Raw genomic sequence first — 24,449 nt, 5'->3', positions numbered from 1 at the left:
AAGGAATAATACAATAATATAACACAAGACATGGTCGAAGAATAACAAGTTTTAGGTAGAAAAATGTCATGATTCAATTTTGTCACTCTCTCACATCCATTCAACAAAACTAATTAACTAGAACCAACTATGTTCTTGGCAGTGGTTTTGGGCTTTGAAATTGCAAAGGCAAAAATCTCATGCTTTCACAAAGCTTATACTGCAAATAAGCAAACGATATACGTTAACAGATACTTCTAATAGATACTGTGTATGCTCTGATATCATAAACTGAATAAAAGTGTGTTGTTTTGGTTTGAGATGTTCTCTCTACAAATAACAACAACAATAATAATAATGACTGAAGAATAATAGTGTGCCAAGGAGGTTCCCTCTAATGACACACTTCAACTGCAATCATGCAGAGTTTGCTGGGCCACAGTAAGGACTCGGGATTTCCTAAGTAAGACAGAAGCCACTGGGAGACTTCTGATCAAGAGAATAGTAACACAGTTCAATATTTTAAAGTCACAATTCAGACTGTGAACAGGAAAACAAATTGCACATCAAAAGAATAGAAGAAATGAAAAGATGGCTTTTAGAGGGTCATTACGCCATAGGAAAAGCATTGGCCAAGTTTTCAGTGGGCGAGGTAAGAAATGACCCACTTCAATTTAGATTTCAAAGGCAAGCCTAACAGAGCTCACTAAAGCGCTAGAGAGCAAAGCCGAGGCTGTAACTAACTCTCCTACCTAGGCAGTGCTCTTCCAGGGCCTACTCTCACAACTCTACCATGATTTCATTTGCTAAAGTCTAAATGACAGCTTTACACTTCCTTCCTGAGCTTCAGATCCATAGAGCAAACGGCCTGCCAGTATCAAACCCCGAGTACCACCTTCCTGTCAGTTCTAGTACCTTCCTGGTCCTACCTTCTTAAGTATGTGAACGTTTGGCATTGCAAAACACCTTCTATTCCAAACTAAAGCCCCAGGAAGTAACCATGTCACAGTAACTATTAGAAGACTGGCTGTGTACATGTGTGGGTACTAGCAGGCCACGTCTTCTTCCAGCACATGGGCTCCAGGGATTGTCAAGTTTGGAAGCAGGTGCCTTCTCCTAACCTATCTTGCCAGTTCGAAGTAACCTTTTTTATTCCTTTTTCCTGTCACTCAACCTACTTAACACCGTATACAGACCTAATTACTCAAGCTAACTTCACTCCTGTTAAGTAATATGCATTTCATTATGATACCTGTCACAAAGTGAAGAGAACTACTGTTCTGGTTTGAGACAGGGTCTCCCTAGGTACCCAGGCTGGCCTCAAACTTACTCTCCTTCCCTTGTCTTTGGAATGGCAGGGTTACAGGCATGTTTCACCATGGCCAGCTTCTGAAGAAGGTAATTAAATCTGCTTCCTTTCAAACTCTCCTTCAGGCCTTTGCGGCCATCTTTTGTTGTACTTCTCAGTGTCTTCTTTCATTTCTTGGGGAGATATTTTACATTTAAACACAATTAGACTATGTTAGTGGGAATGTAAAGAGTATTTCACATTCCTTTAACTTATTCCTACATAGATTGTGGCTGTTCTTACCAATATAATGTGAGCCTGGACTGGCCCAACAGCTTCCAATCTCTTCATCCCACAATGGTAAGAATCTGTGTAACTAATCACATCAGCACCTTAATCTCTTGGGTGACTGAGACAAAGCCCTTTCTGTTTTGTTCTTGAGACAGAATCTCACTATGTAGTTCTGGCTGGCCTGGAAATCACAATTCCACCTTTCGAAAGCCATGTGCCACCATGCCTGGCTTGACAAAGCCCTTTTTAAGGGCCCTACTTAACCTTTCCAGTCTACCACTGCCAATTTACCAGCAAACGTCTCCAATCTCAAGCCAACTATTCTGTCTTCCAGGCTGTTAATATTCCGCACTCCAATTTACTCCAGAGGGTTTATTTCTGTAATTTTTCCTACATAAAATGCCTTAACATCCTACATACAACCTATGTATCTAAGCAAATCTCATCCTACTTTTTTCTAATTCGTAACAACAAATATTGTTTCCTGACATGTATTAAACATAAAGTTTAAGGGTCAGAGCCAGTGGGTTGGCTCGGCAGAGAAAGGTGCTTGCCTGCATCCCACATACTGGCAGGAGGGAAACCCTCTGACCCCACACACAAACTGTGGCACCCACCCCACAGCCCCCAAATTTTTCTATAACTTTTTATTATACTTATGCATTCTATATCTCATTTAGTACCCATCACAATTACTATTAGAATTCTTAGTTTACTACTGAGTCACAAGGAGAGATTAACTTGACCAAGGTTCAAGGTCAGAGAGCCAGTAACCCGAAACACAGAGATGGGTTTAATGTGGGGCTGGAGACTTCAGTCAGAGTTCACTCAGTCTCTCAAACACCAGGTAAACACGCCACCACTTTCCTGTAGGTCCCCCTCCCCAGATGATGTCCTAACTTTTAAGGATACCCATATGTAGTGGGTAGCCACTCCAGCTTTGGTCTGGAAGTTCCAACCCCCACTGAGGTTTTGGTAACTATCACACCCACAAGGCGGGGCCAAGGGAGGGCCTAAAGATCCGAGATCGGGACGTGCTGCGCTCTCTTGCTGCTGGGAGCCTGGACGCTAGAGGTGGACAGAGGAGAGTTCTCCAGAGAACATTGCCGGACTACTGTTGCATCTTTCCCAGAACCTTCAACCTACCTATTCCTTCATTTGTAAGTTACGCCATTAAATAAATCTCCTTTTAACTACGTGGAGTGGCCTTAATAATTTCACCAATACCCATATTACTTTCTCTAGCAAGTTTTCCTAAGTGTAAGGTTTCCTCCCTTACCATGGTGCTGTTTTCGCTAAGGTCATGCTATGGTACCTCCTCAGATTCCTTCTAGAAAGCTCTATGAAAGAAGACACAGGGTCTCATTACTCAAATACCCCTGTACCAATCAACAAATGAACTCTTAACAGCTTACCATGTTAGATAGTCGTGGGGTTACATGTCTGTCATCCTAGCATTCCAGGGGCTGAGGCAGGATAATTGCTAAGATTCTAACTCCAGTCTAATCTGTGGTTTGAGAGCCTATCTCAAAATCGGTAAAGACTAGTGAGGTGGTTCAGCGAGTAAAGGTGCTTGACACCAAACCTGATAACCTGCGTTGGATCCTTGGGACACAAACGGTGGAAAGAAAGACCACGTACCATGCCACGCATGGTAACGAGCACTTAATATACATCGCCTCCTGACTACAGTGCCCTCTATGTCTTCTCTGAGTACTTTCGTTTTAGTGGTGACAAAGCTGAAGCAGTTTGTCTGTGATCTCGGTGCTGGCTGGTGTTAAAGCAGAAATGGGAGCCCAGGAGGGCTTGTCACTGTAATAGACAAGCTAGAGAATGCTACTTGTTACTAAATTCTGGGAGCTGTGGAAAGGGGAACAGTAGTACACAGTTTGGCTTTTTGTTTTATGTACTTAATGCAGAAATTTTGACCATAGACAAACTTTTTTTGACAGCTGCTGAGGATTGAACTCAGGGCTTTGTGTATGCTGGGTAAGGTCCTTAGCACTGGGCCACACCCTAGTCCACAAAAGTGTTTTTTGTTTGTATGCTCTTATTTCTTACTGAAGTCAAATAATACGAATCATTTTTGTTTCCTTAAAATTTTTTAGATTTAATAAAAATTTGCTGCACTTTAAATTAGAAATAATACCATAACTATCTCATTACAATTTTGTCTCATTTTTTGTTGTCTTCTCAATCATCTTCCCAATTTTTTGAAGGTCGAGGTTATCATGTTTGAGATAAGACTTCCTTTAGCCAGCTTCTGGGGGAGAGATGCAGGGTTGGAGGGGTGGATGGGGACAAGGAAAAGAACCAACTGCTGGGTAGCTCCCCCAAATGTTTTTGAATACATTTGTGTCGGGTTGGTTTTAATTGTCATCTTGGCCCAATCTAGGATCTCCTTGTAGATTCCCAGTGAGGAATTGTTTTAACTGGGCTGGCCCGTGGTATAACTAGGACCACACAGATGACAACATAGCCAAGTTCAGCTGTCAGCCTGAGAGGTAGCTGCCCGTCCCTAATCTTGAACCAATGCTGGATCAGTTTGGTATGTGTTGACCTGGACGACTCCTAATATCAGTGAACAAGGGCAGCAGTAGCAGCAGCAAAGTTGATGAACTTCTTCCATCTTTTATCTAGGCTACCACCTGAAAATGCCACCCACATTTAGGGTGGACCCTCCCACTTCACATAATTTGATCAACAAGGTAGGTCCCTTATTGGAGTGCCCAGTGGCCTGCCTTTTACTTGATTCCAGATGCAATCCAACTGATAACCAATATTACTACCCGTCCCAACTGTCTATTTCTATTTCCTCAGATTTAGTATTAAAAACTTCATATAGGGGCTGGAGATGGCTCAGCGGTTAAAAGCACTGGCTGCTGTTGCCCGATGATTCAGATTCAGTTCCCAGAACATGCATGGCAGCTAACAACTGTCTATAACTCTAGTTCCAGGGAATTTGATGACCCTTTCTGGCCTCTAGGCATGTATACGGTGCACAGACAGACATGCAAGCAAAACATCCATACACATAAAATAAATAAATAAATCTTTAAAAAAAGAAAACTAAACTTTATACAGGAATATTTCATCCTAAGTATTTTCTTATTTCTGGCTGTGATGGCCTTTTGGCCCTGCTTAGAAAGTTGTCCCAGCTTCACACTTTGGCTTGACATAAGCACTTAATAAACACAGAATAAAACCAGACTAGTTTTTCTTTCCATGGGTGAAATCTATACTACTAAGCAAAACAGATAACTAGGAAGAATCAAAAAGAATCTGGAAACAATGGAAAGATACAAAACTCAGTTTTAAGACTCTAACCAAGAACCAAAGGTGCTTACAGCATGTATTTGAGAAGCATCTTAGAATTCTGAAAAGCATCCATAGGTTTTGGTTTCTAATCCAAACTAAAATGTAACTCATGTGCCCTTGAAAAATTAATGTCTGACATCCATTTAACCATTTTTTAATTATTATATTTTACTTACTATGTGTACGGGTGTTTTGCCTACATGTATATCTGTGAATCAGATTGTATGCCTGATGCCCCTAGAGGTCAGAAAAAGGTGTCAGACCCCATGGAACTGAAGTGATGGATGGTTGTGAGCTGCCATGCGGGTGCTGGGAATCAAACCCAGGTCTTCTTGAAGAGCAGCTGGTGTTCACAACTACTGAGCCATCTCTCCAGCCCATATTTTCTCATTTGTTTAAGGCAGTGGTTCTCAACCTTCCTAATGCTGTGACCCTTTAATACAGTTCTCATGTTGTGGTAAAACCCAGTCACAAAATTATTTTGTTGTTACTTCTTAACTGTAATTTTGTTACTCTTATGAATTGTAACGTAAATATCCGATATGCAGAATATCTGATATACGACCCCAGAGAAAGGGTCATTCGACCCCCAAAAGGCATTCTGACCTGTGGTTTAAGGGAACCTGTGGTTGTGAACTGCTGGTTTAAGGGAAGGAAAAAACTATTATATACAATTATCCTGAGTATTACATAAAACAAATTATACCAAGTATCAAAAGCATTATAGCAGAAATTACTAAGGGGAGGCAATAATAACAATTGCTAGTATGAATTATGTATGACAACTAGATACTATATTCATTCTTTTTAAAGCTGTCAAAAATCTATGGCTGGCTGAGCGTGGAGGCACATGAATCCCAGCACTTGGGAGGTAAAGACTAGCAGATCTCTGTAAGTTCAAGACCAGCTAGAGCTACATAGTGAGATCCTATCTCAAAAACAAAACATAAACATCATTTTTAAGACTTTCATTATTCCCATTTTAGACTAGAACTTGAATGCAACAGAAGTTGAATGCAACATTACTTAACTACTGAAGGAGCAGCACAGTGTTGAAAGGGGAGTTTCACAGTTGTTATCTTTTAGATGTTATATTATTTAAAGATTTTTAATTAAAGTATAATTATATTATCTTATAAATATTGTGTTAATTTTTTGAGAATTTCATATAATGTATGAACTCCTCCCCTTAACTCTACCTCCCTACCTACCCCCAAGTTTGAGTCTTTTCTTTTTAATTTAGTGACCCATCAGCTTCATCAATATCTGCTGTCCCTAGATTCTGAGTACAGTAGCCACTTCTGCAGCATGGTCAATCTAGCAGGAGTCACACCCAATTGAAAAGTGGCTCTCCTCTGCAGACGAATTTCTAAATGGAGCCATCCAGGGGTGAAAGCCTTAGATCAGGGAAATAGGGAAAGCCACCAGCCACCTTACCTCACCAACGCTGAAGCTTCCAAATGCGAGTTACTTCCTGTCTACCCACACCTTTATTGCCTTGCTGTTCTACCCTCTCACTGGCTGTCTTAGCCCAGCTACCTCATTTCCTCTTCCTACACAGCTCTGTCACTTTCTGCCTGTCTGTACAAACCTTCAGGCCTCTATGGTTGGTACTGGGATTAAAGGTGTGTGTCACCACACTTGGCTCTGTTCCCTAGTGTGGCCTTGAACACACAGAGACCCTGCCTGCTAAGAAGGGTTTAAGGACATGTGCTGCCTGACTTCTTGCCTACTAAAAATGGCTGGCCTTTGCCCCCTGATCTCCAGGCAAGCTTTATTTATTAATGCACAAATAAAGTATCACCACTTTTCCCTTTTTGTCTAATAAAAATAAAAAAATTGAAAAAGTTATAAGAAAAACTATATACAATAAGTACAATAACTATATACAATATATACAAGCAATAAATACATCAACAATGTCTAGTCCATTTGCATTGACAAATTCAGAAGAAATATTCCATTATCTATCTTATTTTGGTGAGTCCAAAATGTACCTAATCCACTTTCTATCCTAACTTATATTACCAAGAGAAAACTATCTTACGATGTCTTTCAAACTTATACACTTTACACCTTCTTAGTGAGTTTCTTTTCTGAATTTCTTAACAAGGAAAATTGTTAATCCAACTATCTAATTTTCAGCTCCCTCAGAGACCCAAGAAGGAAATAATATTACCTAGTAAAACAGGAAGTGCAAACAAGCAACTTCCAAAAAAATGTGAGTTGTCAGAAACAGCCAGCTGCCTGGGCAGTTACCCGAGGTTTCTCTGCATGTTGGAGCATCATCTTCGGCCTACAGGCTTAGCGTATCTGACAGACTCATTTGTGAAGTAGGATGTACACAAGGCCTATAGCTTGACCTCACATTCAGTGTGAATGTTCCATGTACCAGATAAACTTGAATTCAGCCAGTGTCCTGTCATGACTCAGGATTTTAAATTCTGGAAATTGCTGTGTTTTCGGAATTTGGCTGCCCATTCTTCCCCTGGCTGTGGCGAATTCACATCATGTGGGCTGGAGCTACAGCATGGCAGATTACCACTGAGTTACACAGAGGTTTTTGCAAGCCACACAACATGGTGCATGGTGGATATAGCTTTTGCTACTTAAAAAAAAAAAGAAAGAAAGAAAGAAAAGAGGTTTCTGGGCTGTACACTGCTGGATGGAAGCATAGACCCACTGCTTCCCAGAGTCAGCAGTGAGCATGGTTCCCAGTGCTGCCTGTAAACGTAGTTCCACCATGTTGGGAAGCTGAGGTAGGCAGAGCCAGCAGCCAAAGCTGCCATTTCAGTCCTAGTAATACTGCAGTTTAAAGCAACAGATTTACAGTAAGTCAGATTCAGATTAAATAAACCTCTCAACAGTTTATGGTGTGTGTAAAAATGTACGTAGGTTTGGAAGAGAGAGGAAAAGGAATATAGACAGTTATATAAAGAAATAGTTTTAAAAAATAAAGTCTTTAAAGAGACAGTAAAGGTAATATAAAAAATAAGTCATTGGCCGGGCAGTGGTGGCTCACGCCTTTAATCCCAGCACTTGGGAGGCAAAGCCAGGTGGATCTCTGTGAGTTCGAGGCCAGCCTGGACTACCAAGTGAGTTCCAGGAAAAGGCACACAGCTACACAGAGAAACCCTGTCTCGAAAAACAAAACAAACAAACAAATAAATAAATAAATAAGTCACATAAAGATGGATATGACACAGAGAATCTAGATTGTGTTGTCTTTGGGATTTTTAACTACAGAGAGACATTTGATTGTAAAGGCTGCTCAGTTAAACCAATATGTATATTTTAAAGGCATCCTGACTTCAAAATTGGATCTATGGATATGTTGTTTTGGAAAGGAGGCTCTGCCAGACCTCCTGAACCTTAACAGATAGTACCTATCAATAAAGGTTATAACCAGTCTTCCTAGGACTTGACCATTATCTCGAATTTTCTCATAAGACTACCAGCGCCCCCTATCAGCAGGAAGTAGCCTAGAAAACTACGCCCATGTTACTAAAAACGAATTATGTCTTTGTTTAGGTTGTTGGTTACAACTGTTATTGGTCATAGTCAATCTCTTTCTAAAAGACAAAAGGGGGATATGATAAGAGAGAATATAGGATATAGATATGATAGAATAAAAGGATTGTTGAACCTTCTTTTAAACAGCAACTTGTTTAAAATGTTTTACATTGGTATAGATTCTAGTTTATTGATACAAATTCAAAGTCAATTTTGTTATGTTATATATATTTCTACTCTCATTTATGGTACTGTTTATATAATTCATTTAAATTGTAATGGATAATTAAGAAATACAGATTAATAATTAATCTTCTTGGATAGTCAAACTTATAGTCATATTGAGTTTTCTAGATATACATAGATATAATTCAATTAGGTATACATAGATATAATTCAACTAGGTAGGTAATCATCAAACTTACAGAATACGGCATTTAAAATGTTTTAAAAACTTAAGACTTTCCTGGACAATGAGGCATGTCTGTTCCTGGCAGCACTGATTTACTTCAGAGAGAAAGATGGGTGTCAAAGACACTCTATATGGAGTTTATCTTCTTTTTGGCAAAAATAGCCATTTGGGCTGCTTGACAAAATGTTGTATCAACTGGACATGCAGGACCCATAGGAAAGTGACCACTGAACTTTGCAAGGCAAAATGGTCCTTCAGGTTCCTGCTTCACAGAAGAAACTGCCAGACATTCTACAGGACACAGAGAAAAGTAACTGAGAAACTCTAGGCCTATAGGCTGAAAATGGATGCCCCAAGCCAGCTGTCGCTGTCGTTCTAGATTTTTGGAAGTTGCTTACAATGCACTTCCTGTTTACTTAGATAGTATTACATCTTTCTGAGGTCTTGATGTAGTTGAAGACTAGAGAAGGAAGGAAGGAAAGAAGGAAGGGAGGGAAAGAGGGAGGGAGGGAGGAAGGGAGGAAGAAAAGAAATGAAAAGATAGAAAAGAAAAGAAATCTAACGGTAGACCAGGCATAGTGGTGCATACCTTTAAAATCCTAGCACTACTAAGGCAGAGACAGGAAGATCTCTTTTGAGTTTGAGGCTAGCCTGGTCTACATTGTGAGTTCCAGAATAGTCAGGGCTAGAGAGACTATCTCAAAGACAAACCCTGTCTGTGTGGCTATGTTTACAGGAGTCCAGATGCCTGAAGAGGTCAGAGGCAACAAGGCCCCTCAAGCTAGAGTTGCAGACAGTTGTGAATCACCTGACATCAGCGTTGGGAACTGAATTTGGATCCTCTACAAGATCAGTAGGTGCTCTTAACCACTAAGACCTCACTCTAATTCCTTGATTTTGTTCATTTTAATGGAATTTGAAAGAACCATATTGCAGCAGCTGGAGAGATGGCTCAGCGGTTAGGAGCACTGGCTGCTCATCCAGAGGACCCAGGTTCAATTCCCAGCACCCACATGGCAGTTCATAACTGTCTATAACTCCTGTTCCAAGGGATTCCGCACTCTCACCCAGACATACATGCAGGCAAAACACCAATGTACATAAAATACCAATAAATAAATTTTAAAAAAAGAACCATATTGCTTAGGGAAAGCAGCTAGCAGTATACTGAATCTAGTCTGTTTGCTCCATGCAAACAGCTGTTCCACAAAGACTTTATTAGCTCCTAGCAGATCTTCCTTCTCTTCTCTCTGCTAAGCATACTCAGGTTCCTCAGAAGTTCTTCCTCTCCTTTTGACAAATCAAAAATCCTCCCTCAATAAAATAAAGTAATAGAAGCAAAAAATATTTGTTTTTATTATTTCAAGTTCTTAATTCTATGTGTGTCTATGATGCCATATGGAGTTATCTGTGGCTGTGAACTGCCTGATATTGGTACTGGAATCCTTAGAAGAAGAAGCTCAAGTCAATGCTCCAGTTCTTCCCACCACCACCACCACCCCAAAGCTCACCTTTCCTAATAGCTTTCAAAGCAAAGCCAACACTACAAATGTATACCAGCCAAAATGGAATCCTACTGGTAGCCTGGTACTTCATTTGCTTGGGTAGGGAAGTGTTGTTTTGTGGTTTTGTTGGGTTTTGTAGGTCATTTTGTAACCCTGGCTTGCCTCGAACTCCTTATACAGATGAGGCTGGGCTCCAAATAAAGAGATCTGCCTGTCTCTCCTTCCCAAGTGCTAGGACCAAAGGCATGCAGCACCACACGCAACCCAAGTTATAATTTCTTTGGCTTACTCACCCATTTTTCTAAACTCAATAGAAATCTGTTGTCATTCAGTAACACTGCACTATCAGAGGTTATCTATCAGTACTGACAGCTTATACTAGTCATAGTCACTGTCTTTTTTCTCAACTTTCTGAAACCCACTTTTCTGAGGACTCCAACTAAAACTCCAAGCTGACATGGTCACTACTTATTAACTGAAACACTTCAGTGAATAGCTGTGAGCCATGCAGTCACACGTGTCACTGTGTGACCCACCCTGACTGCCCATTTCTACATCAGTACTCACAAGCCTCTGCTTTATAGATTCCAACCAGAATGCACTAAGTTTATTTATAAGGAAAATACAGCTTAGAGATAAAGAAATTTGCTTAAACTTACAAAGCTAATAAGGGTTAAAGTCAGAATTTAAATTCAAGTTTCAAGCCCATGTTCTTTACATTATACCACCCAAAACCATGACTAAAAAAGGGCCCACCTGCCCACAAACAGGTGTTCAATAATGGCAAATTCCAAGTCTCTCACTGCTCTTCATCAGTGATCAGAACCAGCAATTCTTTTTTTTTAAGCTTTATTTGAAGCTAAAGAGATGTCTCAGCAGTATACGAGCACTAGCTGTCCTTTCAGAACACCCACACAGCAGCTCACAACCATCTGTGACTCTAGCCCCAGGAGATCTGATGCCCTCTTCTGGTCTCTGCAGGCGTTGCATGCACAAATGCACAGACACACATGCAGGCAAAAATACATACACACAAAAGAAAAGGGGCAAATAATTCTTACAAAAGCTTTATTATGAGTTTTAAGCCTGATGCCTGCAGAAATCAGAAAAGGGTGCCAGGTCCCCTGGAAATGTAGTTCCAGATGATTGTGAACTACCATATGGGTGATGAGAACTGAACTGCAAGAGCAATAGCTCTTAACCTCAGAGTCATTTCTCCAATCCCAATTCTTTTCAATTTTTAAATTTATCAGCAAAAATAAAAACTTAGCAAATGCTATGATAATTTTTATTAGTAGTGTATTGTTATTTGATCCACAAACTAAAAATCTCAAAACTATGCCAAAGCTACTCTTCCAATTCTTCAGTTTTAAGGAAACTCTTGCACTGAAGCAGGATAGAAGACAAATTATGGAGACATGGGAAGAAAAGGAGTCCACCATCAGAGTCTGAGTGGAGTCTCTTATTAGCTGAGAAGCAACTTCAGCAGTTAACATTTGCTATTAAGGCTGCCAACACATCTTTCATATACAGATAGTTTATGCTGATGTAGCAATGACCTAAGCCTGAGGCCTGAATATCCAGGACCTTGGGCAAGGCCTCATTCCTTTCCCCACACAGGGCCAGATAATCTACACAACAGTTTACAATAGGGTTGGAGAGATAGATCAGTAGTTGAGAGTACCAACTGCTCTTCCAGAGGACCTGGGTTCAATTCCTAACACCAATATGATATACTTCATAACACTCTATAACTCCAGTTTCAGGGGATCTGACACCCTCCTTGGCCTCCAAGGTACACATAAATTAAAATAATTTAAAAAAAAAAACTATTAACAGCAAGGTATCTACTTTCCTGTAACCCCATGGACTAGACTTCTCTATCAATTATAATTCTATTAGGCACCTTTTAAGGACAAATCAGTGATAATATAGTAACTTTCAATGCAACCAAAATCCTACAAAAACCAAGAATTCATCTTGAAGCAGCCCACCCGTGAGCTCCGCTCCAGTATGCCTTACTTTCTTACTTACTTTTTGGCCTGACTGTCATGCTGAAACCTGTGGTAAAACATCTGTAACAAAATTTACAATTCTGTTTCACTAGCTGGCTAGTCCTGAAATTCTTTAGTGTCAAAAGCCACAAATCCTAGTTCAACAGGACTCAAGGTCCCTGAAATTCTAGGGGAACTCCTCAGGCTGCTGAGGATAACAGTGTGGGAATCGTGCCTGCCTCTCTACCCCCAAACACTGACAGCAGAGCCATAAAAACCCAGGAGTTCAAAGATGTAAGAAGTCAGGTATGGCAGGAGTTGGTGGCACAGCTCTGTCATCTCAGCATGGCACATGGGAGGCTGACAAAGACGACGACAAAGAGGAACTTGAGGCTAGTCTGGGTGTCTAGAGACACCTTGTCTCAAAACACAAAATGACAAAAACTCTCGAGCCAAGCAGGGTGCAGTGGTGCATGCCATGATCCAGCAGTTGGTAGGTTGGGGCAGATTTTCTGTTCAGAACCATCTGGGACTACATAATAAAATTCCATCTCAAAAACAAAACAAAGTAAAACAAACCAACCTTTTAAATGATTTATGAAGCATGGCAAACTTGGAGAACCTGTGCCTTATAGTTACAAATTAATCAAAAACGTCTTGGTCAAATCAAAGTCGGCTAACAGAAAGAAAAGTATGCAAGTAGCTAAGGTCAAGCCAGAAAATGCTGTGACTAGTTCACCAACACTAGCATTTGTGGGCCGACTATGATAGTACACATATGGAATCCCAACACTTGGAAGACGGAGGCAAGAAGATCAGGAATTCAAAGTCATCCTCAGCTACACAATGAGTTTGAGGCTAGCCTGGGCAACATGAGCTGCCACCCCTCACCCCTAAGGCATTTATTAACTGAGTATAGCTGAAGAGAAAAACACTTGCTCAAAGACCAGGGTTTCATCGATAGTAACACACACATTTATTTGAGATTGACAAACAACTCTGTAACAATCAAATGTCACTCTGTCCTCTATTATCCATAATATAATGTTCTCCTAAATGTTCCATCAAAACCTGACAGAGCTGGAGAGAGCTCAGCAGTCAAGAGTGCTTAAATTATGTGCAAAAACACAGTAATTAAGAAAGCAAAGTGGTAGGAAATTACAAAAGAATAGTTTCTACTCAGAAAGTTGCACTTACATCAGAAGGTAACCTGAAAGAGACACTAACTTGGTAAGGGTCTCCCATGATTCACATTTGCATAGCTGCTTACAATGCAACTTTATAATCTGCAAACTACTATGTACATAAATATTTTGAATGCAGAACAGCTTTAATTTATATTAGGACTTTTTCTTGGTGGAATCTCTCAATAGTCTTTATAATAACTGAAGATTCTACAAGCAACCCCCAAAACTGGCACAGGAATCACTACTACCTGAAGAATTCCAAGAATGTAAAGCAAGCTACCAAGTAATGAAAAGGCACTAGCTGCTCAGGACTGCTAGACTCAAATCTTCAGAACAACATGAAGCTGGGGGAGCAGCTGAGGTACTGATGTAAGGCAGCACTGACAGAAACTAAAAATACACTGTTTACTTAAACCCCATTAAAACAAACGTGTTCTACCAGTCCAAATGCACAGGCAGCTTTTCTCTGCAGACCCTCATCCTTCCTGGAAACTATGACTGTCTTTAGAAAACGTCTAAGTTAGTGTTGAGATCCCATCGCAGGTTACACAATGAAGTAATGATAAAGTAGATGAATCTCACCATGTTGAGCGAAAACAGCCAAACACAACGAAGCACACACTCTACGCTGAGAAATAAACAAGACATTGTGTGGTCCTGGACATCAAAATTATAGTTCTCTCCAGGGGAGGAAAGGATGGTTAATAGCCAGAGGAAGGGTACAAGAGTTTCTGGGTTTTTCGAATACCCTGCTTCTCAGGGATAACTACCGGTATGCCTAGCCTGTGCAAATCCACTTAGCTGTACACTTGTGAAAACTTTCTATGTATATCACACTTTTACATGTTCAAAAACAGGGAGGGGAAAAAGACAAAATGTCTCCCCACAAGCAAGGAAACATTACTGTAAAAACAAGTTTATACTTAGTGGGAATAGTTCAGGTAAGAACTTTAGGTGTATGGGAGAGAGAGACTAGTTAGTACTAAGTGGTAGAGCACTTGCTAGCACGGGTGAGGCTTGGGGGTGGGGAGATGACAGGCTGGAGTAAAGGCTGGATAGTTCAGAAGAGTATTACAACTAAGTGCAAGTACAGGCTCATAATCCTAGCATTTGGGAGGAGGAGGCATGAGGTTCAAAAAAGTGTAGACCTTAAGCTATGTGGCAAGTTTGAACCCAGCCTGGGGTACACGACCCTGGAAAGAGGGGGGGGGGAGCGTGAGGGACATGTTTGTTTTGGGGGTGGCGGGGAAGGGGGGAATAAAAAAAGAAACAAAAAGGGAAGGGCATGACTACTCCTAGGTATGGTGGAGCAAAATGTTTATTATAGATGAAGGGGAAGCATAGCCACAGGCAGAAACATCTGGGAGTCTGAGAGAACATGTCCCTGAGCAAGGCCGTGTGAATTTGGGGAAGGGAGAGGAGAGTGCCAGAACACCAAGAGGATAAAGATTAGACCAAAGGACCAGGTTACCAAAATGGCTGGATTATACAGGGAAGGGCAGCTGGGGGAAGAGCAGCCTGGCTACTGGGCTGGAGAAGTTTAGGGTAGGGGTAGGGTTTGCCAGCCATTCCCTGTACAGGCAGGGATAGAGGGATGCTGGAAGAACCTGGTGGGGCAGGTCTGCTTTGACATGTTAAATAGGCACCCCAGCTAGCCATCTGTCCAGGCTTCCTGAGACCTAACAGGGAGGTAATCAGAAAGTTCTTAAAGAGATGCTAATAAGGTAATTTCACAAAATATACCTCTTTTCCAAGAAAATAATCCTGACAAGTAACACATCCATATTTCACTTCATTTATAAAGAACATAAACTTGATTTCTTTTCTTTTTTTTTTTTTTTTTGGGGGGGGGGGGTGAGACAGGATTTCTTTGTCTAGTCCTGGCTTTCCTGGATCTAGCTCTGTAGACTAGGCCAGCCTTGAACTCACAGATCTGCCTGCCTCTGCCTCTGCCTCCCAAATGCTAGAATTAAAGGTGTGCACCACATCGCCAAGCACATAAACTTGATTTCTAAGTGGTAAGTGTGTAAGAAAGCTTGAGGCGGGGAATTAGCTGAATGGTAAAGTTTGACCCTCCGCACTAAAGGAAGAGGAGGAAGAGGGGAAAAAGAAAGAAATATAACAGACAGGTTCTATCAACTAAAAAACAACTAGTTGGGCCTTCAAGATGGATCATTGGATAAAAGCACTTGCCATCAAGTTTGACAACCTGAATTCAATCTGAAACCCCTATGGTAGGAGAGAACCACCATCTCCCCCCACAAGCTGTCCTGTAACTTCCACATACAAGGCCTCTCTCTTATTAAGTGATGTGTGAAATACTTGATTCACCAATGGTTTAGGTAGGGCCCAGAATCTCTGCCATATTACAAATTACTGAGCTCCCTGTTGCTTAATAAACATTAGATGAAGGACTCTTAACATGTAAGAACGCTAAGTTTAAAAAATAAAAGACACAGGGCCACAGAGAGAAACCCTGTCTCGAAAAACTACAATAATACAAAAGACCCAAGTGGGAGGGACACACCAGCAGCCCCATCACTTGTTCACTGGAGGAAAAGCAGCTCCAGGCCAGCCTCCAGTGGAGGCCCTTCCGCAAAACACTAGCGGGAGAGGAGGGGCAGAAAACTGGGATCAGAGCTGAGTACAGTAACACATATCTAGCATGCTTGAAGTCCTCGAGTCAATTCCCAGCACTACAAAAACGGGGCGCAGGGGGAAGAAACAACTAGCTTGAGCTGTCATGCAATGCTGTCCTCAGGGAAAGTCACGACACTCACTTCTCTGACAGACAGAAGTTACTATACAGCACTACACGAGTGACGACTTGAGTAGACAACAGGAAGGAAGAAATGCAAGGTCAAACAAACGCCAAGTCCAGACAGCCAGGTTCAGAAGCCACACACCTTCTGGGCCTTTGCAGTGGTGACTGACAGACACACACATATTTTTCTCTAGTATGACAGTGGTTACCAAAGTACTAATTACAGAAAATTATACAAAAAAAAAGTATCACATTTATACTAAATACCGCCAGAACACTACCATAATACTCAATTGTCACTTACAGTTTAATGTCAAACTCAATTTTTACTTGAAATTAGTTTTCTTTTTAAAGCACCTGCCACATTTTCATTGACATTTTTGGCCATGTACTTTACTATAATCTGCAGGAACAATGACTGCACGCAAAATACTTTTCTCCTCTTTCTTAAATTTTCTCAACTGCAAAATAAATTATCTGTAAAAGACAGATAATTTACAAAATTTACCACCAAAAACAGTTTGTAAAGCAACAGTTGCAAGAGATTTCTTATTTATTTAAGGTTTTTCGAGGAACAGTTTCTCTGTGTAGCCCTGTCTGTCCTAGAACTCATTCTGTAGTCCAGGCCAGCCTCAAATGCAGATTCACCTCTCTCAGCCTCCCAAATCCTGGGATTAAAGTCATGCATCATCATGTCCCAAGGAAGGTTTCTTATTCTCCAACCCACACAACAGACCAATCACAATTATGCTCAACTTAGGCAGACAGCTTTGCAGAAGCAATGGCACAAGTGTGACCTACAAGACACTGCTGCCTTCTTCTCTTCCCTCTGGGTATCTCAAGGACGGGGTTTCACTCTGTCAGTGTCAAACTCAGTGATCCAATCCTTCCTCACCCTTCTGAGTGATGGGATTACAAGCACGAGTCAATAGTCTACCTAACTAAATACTCCACACAATTTCAATTAAATATCTACTTCATCTACTGACCATTATCACAAGTGACACCTAGTGTAATCTGAAGATGAACTGCAGAACTGTCTAAGAAACATCAAGAGCTGGGAATAATGGTACACCCTACAGTCACATCCCTTTGAAGACAGAGGTGGAAATATTGCCATGAGTTCAAAGCCAGCATGGTCTGCACATAAATGCCAAGCTAAACAATGCTACACCGTGAGAATCTGCCCCCAAATAAACTAACAATCTTCCCACACCCCACCTCTACCCAAAATGGAAGAACTTGTCAATTCAAGTTTCCCCCTCTATTATGACCCTGCCTATTCTTGGGTTCTAGCTCTTGCTTATCTATGTCTCTCCCTTTCTGTACAACTTTTACATTTCTATTTCACTATCAAACTATATTTATCTTTTCTATATCATAACTCAACAGGTTTATTCCTCAACATTCCAACCTGCACTAGACTGAGTTTAAAAAACGAACACAAGTACACCACTAGAGTCGTTATTGAAACCGGTTTGATAAACAAAGGAGAATTTATGTTTAGTAATGAATGTCTGCAGTCTCAGAATTCCAGAGACTGGGGCAAGAGGTTCTTAAATCCCAGCAAAGCCTAAGCTATATTAGCTAGTTTTTTAAAAATGTAAAATAAAACTCTATGGCTGCTAAGGTTTTTTTTTTTTTTTTTTTCAGAAGAACAATGACAAAAACAATAGATACTTAGCATCTTCTAATTTAGGTAGATGTTAGTATTAACTACTGAGGTCTATCATTCTAGTGAGTTCACTAAAATGGATGGTCAGAGCTGTTACTCTGAGGAGCTAGAAGAGACAGCTCAGTACTTACTGCTCTCCCAGAGGCCCTTTGGCTCCTAGCACTCTCATGGTTGCTCACAACCACCTGTAACTCCAGGGACTGTGTGTGGCACCCTCTTCTTTCTGACCTTCATTGCCTCTTCACACACCTGGTGCATAAACATTCAAAGAGGCACATACACTTAAAATACACATTTTCTTTAAACTTAAAAAAAATTTAAAAAGAACCACTACTTTAATTGTGCTAGTAAACAAAATTTCTGGAAACCTCCAAAGGATTGACATGATTTTAGTTCAGAACATATAATATATAATTACAAAATATAAATGTTAAAAATTATAAATCTCAAGTGACAAAATAATTTCCTTAAATCTTTGTTTTACAGACAGACTTTCTGTGCAAAGCTCCCAGCACCCCAGAACATTTCCACTACAAATAGCTGTTTTTGGAGAAATTCAACACATACCACCAAAGCATCTACACTCAATTAAGAAAGTGTGCCCAGGAGTCCTGACAGACTTGTCACTAAAAAAATTTTCTCTAGGGCTGGAGGGATGGCTCAGCGGTTAAGAGCATTGGCTGTTCTTCCAGAGGTCATGAGTTCAATTCCCAGCAACCACATGGTGGCTCACAACCATTGCAATGAGATCTTGTGCCCTCTTCTGGCCTGCAAGCATTCATGAAGGCAGAACACTGTATACATAATAAATAAATCTTTTAAAAAAATTTTTTTCTCTAGTAGATAATTTGCTGTTTGCTAATGCTGAGGTAGTTTATTATAAAAACAGCCCTCCAACTTAGCTCCCCCTCCTAAAAGACTACTTAAAGCATGGAACACAGTGACCAGGTACAGGGTAAAAAACTGAGCCTGGTAAACTGTAACAAGGAACATTTTACTCTACCTTTCGGTAAAAGGTATAACTATACTTTTGTAGTTTAAAAACAGATCAGTCAGGTGGTGGTGACGCACAACTTTAGAATCAGCACTTGGAAGGCAGAGGCAGGAGGATCTCTGTGAGTTGGAAGTCATCCTGGTCTACAGAGTTGAGTTCCAGGACAGCAAGGACTATAAAGAGAGACCCTGTTTTGAAAAACAAAGCAAAACCAACACAGATGGCTTAGTGGTTAAGGGTGTTTACTACTCTACTGGAGGTCCAGAGTTCGGATCCCACATCTACTTTGAGCAGCTCCTGGGGAATCCGACAGCCTCTCCTGCCTCTATAGGCAACCGCGCACATGTTCCCATACAGCGGCCATAATAGTCTGTGTGCCGGGTGTGATGGCAAATGCCATTCACCTCACCACTAGGCAAGCTGAGACAGGAGGACTCCTGCAAGTTCTGGGCCTATCTAGTCAGCTCTACAACTGTACAGCATCCTGGGCTACAAAATGAGGCCCGTTTCAGAAAAGGAAAAGGGGGGGGGGGATAAATTGTGAATGAATTAACTGGTTTCCCGATTGCGCAACTTCCACACTTCTGAATACAAACAAACGAAAACGAATATAGTAAACTCACTTAAGAGTAGATATTTGAAGTGGAGAGAGTGATTCACTTACGAAAACACACCTCAAACTTAAGCAGCAAGAGTAGCAGGATTTTAATTAAAACAATCCTGTACTATTTTATGCAACCTAAAACCACCACCCCAGAATATCAAAATGGTAACCTCAATAACACTAAAAAGCAAAGCCCTACTGGTGGGAGTTAATAAGCAGAACATAACAACGATTTTATTCTGACCTCAGATACTGTCAGGGAAGAAGGGGATTCCAAACACTGCCAAAGCTACTGTCAACAGCCAGGACACTGAGAACTTCTCAATGGCCAGGTGAGTAAGTGATGCCCAGACACACGGAGAGATGCTCGGCGTTCTGCTGGGCGACAGAGGAGTGATCGGGGCTGGAATGCTTTAGAAAAGGGCAACTGGGCAGAAGCTGGCAGCACCTGGGCGGAGGGGGCAGTGTCGGCCGGGGCGGGCTGGCCGCGGGGCCGGCGGGGCAGCGCTCGGCAGGTGGCGGGCGCCCGGGGGCGGGAGGAGCGCGGCGGCCCCGACGGCCGGTCCGCACCGGGGCGGCGCGCGCGGCTCGGCTCCCGGCGGCCGGGCGCGCGCCCCGGCCCCTCCCTGACCACTTGCCTGCTGGAAAAAGAGTTGCAGGTCCCAGGTCCCCGGAACCCGGGGATCCGCCATCCAGCACAACCGCTCTGCCAACAAGGTCCCGCGAGAGTCGGGAGATCTCGCGATACAGACCCACTAGCATCTCGCGGGCGTGCTCGGGCACCAACATGGCGGCGAGGGGGGACGAGAATCACACTACTTCGGGGTTTTGGGGGGGGGGGAAGTGTGCTTCCTCCTCGGCCTGGAGCGCCGCGGACGCCCCGGCGGAGGGGCAGGCCTTCCCCGCCCCGCGCGTCTGCTCCGAGCGCCGCGCGGCGGCAGCAGGAGGCCGGAAGCCACACCGAGCCCTCCGCCGGCCGCGGCGCCCCACACACACCGAACCCCGGCGCGACCTCAGCCGGCCCCGCCGCGGGTCACGTGGCCGTCACGTGGGCCGCGCGCGCGCGCGCCCGGCGTCTCCGCCGCCCTCCCCGCCCCCTCGGCCGCGCACGCGCGCGCCCGGACCACGTGGGGGCGCCGCCGCCGCCGCCGCCGCAGCCACCCCCCTCCCGGCGCTCGACCGGGCGGCTGCGGCCCCCGCGCGCCCCTCCTCCGGGCCCCTCGGCCGCCCCGCCGCGCGCCCCGGGAGCCCGCTCACCTCCCGCGTCGGGCCGGCCGCTCGGGGAGGCGCCGCCCGCGTGGCCGCCCTCGGCCCCCGCCGCGCGCTGGCTCGAGCGCCCTCCCTCCGCCGCAGGAAGCTCCACAGCGGCGCCGCGGCGCTTCCAGGTGGGTCCCCGCCTCCCGCTCCTCCACTTCCCGCAGCAGCCACGGCTCCTTCCGGTCCCCTCCTTCCTCGGGCTGGAGACGCGTGGTGCCGGGCGCTCGCCGCGCCACCTGCCGGTGGCCGCGGCCGCTGCAGCGAGGAGGGCGCCGCCGGCCGGCTCGCAGCGTGGGCCGAGCCCTCTCCCCTGGCCCGGAGGCAGCCGCGGCCCCGCGATGCTCTGCGCGCACGGACGCGCGGCCCCGCGCGCAAGCGCCCCCCTCCAGCCTTTGCTCAGGCCCTTCCCTGAGGCAGATCGCTTGCCCAGAGTCCCAGCTCCTCCGCGTCTCCTGTGTTTCAGGTCTCTTCTGGAGTCTCCCTCAGAGGGGCTGTCCAGACCACTCCGAGGTTCCGAAGAGCACACCAGCACTACAGCTTTTCCTCTGCGTACTTCTAAACAGCACGTCTACCCATTATTTGTAAGTGTTCTCCCCACCAAGAACTTAGTATCTCCAATGGCAGGGCGTCCAAACTTTTCTCCGTGCCTTTTCCCGACAATTGTGTCTAGCACCAAGTATGGAACTCGGGTGTATTTATGTACCTCAGCGTGCCCTTACCCTACTGAAGCCCGAGAGTTTCATCTCTAACGCCTGCCTTTGAATACACTATGCCCACCTTCAGTAGTGGAGGTAAGCATTTTCTCTGGGTTGATAGCACCATCAGCCATCACATCTGAGCCGTGGAAATGCTGACCTAAACCTCTGGCTGTTTGATTATGTTCCAAAAACACCAAGTCCACGGGTGGAATCTGTTAATTGGGGCTCTTCACAACAGTAAAGTACTGCTTCAGTGCCAGTGTTTTCCTTAGCTGAAGCAGTAGTTTTGTTCTAAGCAAGTGATTATCTGTGGTTTCTTTTCAATGACTGGTAAGTTATTAAATCATTCATGTGTCATGTATTTGTTTAGTTTCCAATTCAGCTCAAAGTAACATCTGCCCAAAGGGGTACCAATTATACTGTACTGATAATCACACCTATAATCTTACATTGCCTTAGTCTTTTTAGTAGTTGGGTCTGTAAGGCCTCACCGGAGCGCATCCCTGCCACACTTTTTAGTGAACTCTGTTGGAATAGGCATAGATACAAAAATAACATGGTTTCCCTAACAAATTCTGTCCATAATAGCTTTATGTACAGGGCAGTATGCTGCCGACATAGGATAGCTACTATTGGGATGGTCAGAACTTTCCTGTCTGCTGCCCAGAGCCAGCCACCAGTAGACAGCTCCAGCCACGGCATTGTCACACTGCATCATCTGTTTCCAAGAGAACTGATCACCTGTAATTTACAAGTCTCGTCATTTATTCCAGCTTGCATCCACTCTGAAGGAGCATCCCATCTATATAACCCAGTGGACTAGATGAGGGACTCTGTTCAGATCTAGGTCAACTTCTTTTCTCCTCCAAGGATACCAAGAGCATTCCCTTTTAAGTCTCTTTTAAGTTAACACTAGTATGTAAACATCTGCTATCAGAGAAACCCCACCTGTGACCTTGCTCGCATTTGTTGACAAAACACATATTACAATTTGGAGTTTGTTTTCATTGAGACAACACCTTCTATCGTTCAGGCTGATTTACAGCTCCATAATATAGCTTGGAACTCTTGATTTTTCCGCCTCTGCCTCACAGTGCTGGAATTTTAGGCTACCAAGCAAAATTGAGGCCAGCCTGAGCTACATAAGGCCCTGTCTGAGAGAAAGACAGATGAGAGATCTAAACTTCTCCATTTACAAACCAGGCCTAAATTTCAGTTTCTTAAACAAAGGACTATTGGTCAACACCACCACAGACAGCAGGGATGAGGAAGGGAGCACATACAAGGCCTGAATCCGCCCTACAGTATCTCAAAGCAATGACCAAATAAGGACAGTTCCTGCAAACCTCTCAAAACATGTCCAAAGATAGTAAAACTAACCTCAGCCAATCAAAAGTATACTAGTGTAACTGTTGCCTGCTTGACCAGTCACACTCAAGGTGACCTAACTGTTCCTGGAATATCCCTAGCTGTGCTTGAAGGGAGCCTGTGTGCTCCTCTCGGAGTGCCATTTTGTACAAATGGTTGACTCTGCATTCTGGTAAGTTCTGCAGAATAAACACTCTTTGTTTTTACATATTATTCTAGTCTGGAGTCTTCCTTCAGCAATTTGCAGATCCTTACCTTTGGGGGCTCATCCGGGATCACTGAGGACCCTCACCTCTACAGTAGAGCGTTTTAGCGGAGTACATTTTGTACTCCGCTGATTGATGAGTCTGGGTTGTCTGTGTCTAGTCTGCTGTCCAGACACAATCTGGAGGCCTAGGGAGATAGGGCAGATGTGGCGTTAACTTCTTCCTAGAGGGGAGGGGTTCTGTTGGAACCCAAAAGCTCCGCTCTGGTGGAGCCAGAGAACTCCAGCCTGACTTTGGTTTTGATAGTCAATGACTGTTGCTCTTGTATGGCAGAGCCTGGTTGCAGAATAGGCCACTGTCTACAACATTCTAGTCTCTTTCCCAGACTCTGGTGAGTTTGTCTGTGTGTGTGTGTGTGTGTGTGTAACACAAATCTTAAAAGGTCTTATTTTAAAAAAAAACAAAAAACCTGGGGCCAGAAAACTGAGTGATCAGAGAAACAGACTGAAAGCCTTTGAGTCCTCACCCAAATAGATCTCAGCTGAGCTGCTTAAAAGCCTCTACTTCCTGGTCCTCACGCCTTATATACTTTTCTGCTTCCTGCCATTACTTCCTGGGATTACTTCCCAAGCAAAGACATGAGATCTCAAGTGCTGGGATTAAAGGTGTGTACCACCACACCTGGCTCTGTTCCCCGTGTGGCCTTGAACTCACAGAGATCCACACAGATCTCTGCCTCCTGAGTGTCAGAATTAAAGGTGTGTGTGCCACCATTGTCTGGCCTCTATGTCTAATCTAGTAGCTTTTCTGTTCTCTAACCCCCAGATAAGTTTATTAGGGTACACTATTACAGTACACAATATATTGGGGTACACAAAATATCACCACATGTGTGTTTTGTTCATCTTTTACTTTCTTGAAACATACTACCATGGGACAGTCAGCTCCACTCTTCTGGGCCTGATCCAGTCACATTTCAAGGACTCCAAACACCAGGCAGAGAATCTGGGGCTGCTTGTACAGCCAGAAAACTAACCATATTTTGCAGGAATGAATGGCCAGATGGCGGCACCTTCCACCTCCCTACCATCTGTCAGGTTAAAGATATGTGTGGAAAACCTGGGCATCCCGACTAGGTCTCATACATCACCACGTGACAGTATCTAGTGGAGAGACCCGCTTCTTGGTTGAAGCCCTTCCTGCCACTGGTCCCAACAGTCTTGCAGGTGAAAGAAGCAGAATGGCTGAAGGACCATAAGCCAGCAGTCCCACCCCCTTCTGTATGAGGAGGACCTTTACCAGCCTCCCTATGCTCCAGTGCCTATGCTCCGGTGCCAACCCCAACACTAGCGCCTGCCCCTCCCCCCCACAGATAGCTGCTGCCAAACCAGGCCTG

General features: G+C 43.6%; 1 protein-coding gene and 1 long non-coding RNA gene across 5 annotated transcripts in view; one reads left to right on the top strand and one right to left on the bottom strand.

The window, feature by feature from the left end:
• Zzz3 (zinc finger ZZ-type containing 3) overlaps nucleotides 1-20,920 on the bottom strand; it is a 68,868-nt gene extending 47,948 nt beyond the window's left edge. For all 4 annotated transcript variants that reach the window (XM_076575251.1, XM_076575252.1, XM_076575253.1 and 1 more), the window contains exon 1: nucleotides 20,782-20,920. The gene's annotated coding sequence lies outside the window, so the exon portion shown is untranslated. The remainder of the gene's footprint in view (nucleotides 1-20,781) is intronic.
• Nucleotides 19,774-23,053, top strand: LOC121830369 (uncharacterized). Its single transcript, XR_006073582.2, has 2 exons — nucleotides 19,774-19,856; nucleotides 21,245-23,053. It is a non-coding gene; the product is annotated as an uncharacterized LOC121830369 (long non-coding RNA).
• The last annotated feature ends 1,396 nt before the right edge of the window (nucleotides 23,054-24,449 follow it).

Source organism: Peromyscus maniculatus, chromosome 6 (assembly GCF_049852395.1).
Source record: "Peromyscus maniculatus bairdii isolate BWxNUB_F1_BW_parent chromosome 6, HU_Pman_BW_mat_3.1, whole genome shotgun sequence".
NCBI lineage: Eukaryota > Metazoa > Chordata > Mammalia > Rodentia > Cricetidae > Peromyscus > Peromyscus maniculatus.
Note: the sequence above shows the minus strand (reverse complement) of the source record. Positions and strands in the feature narration are given on the sequence as shown.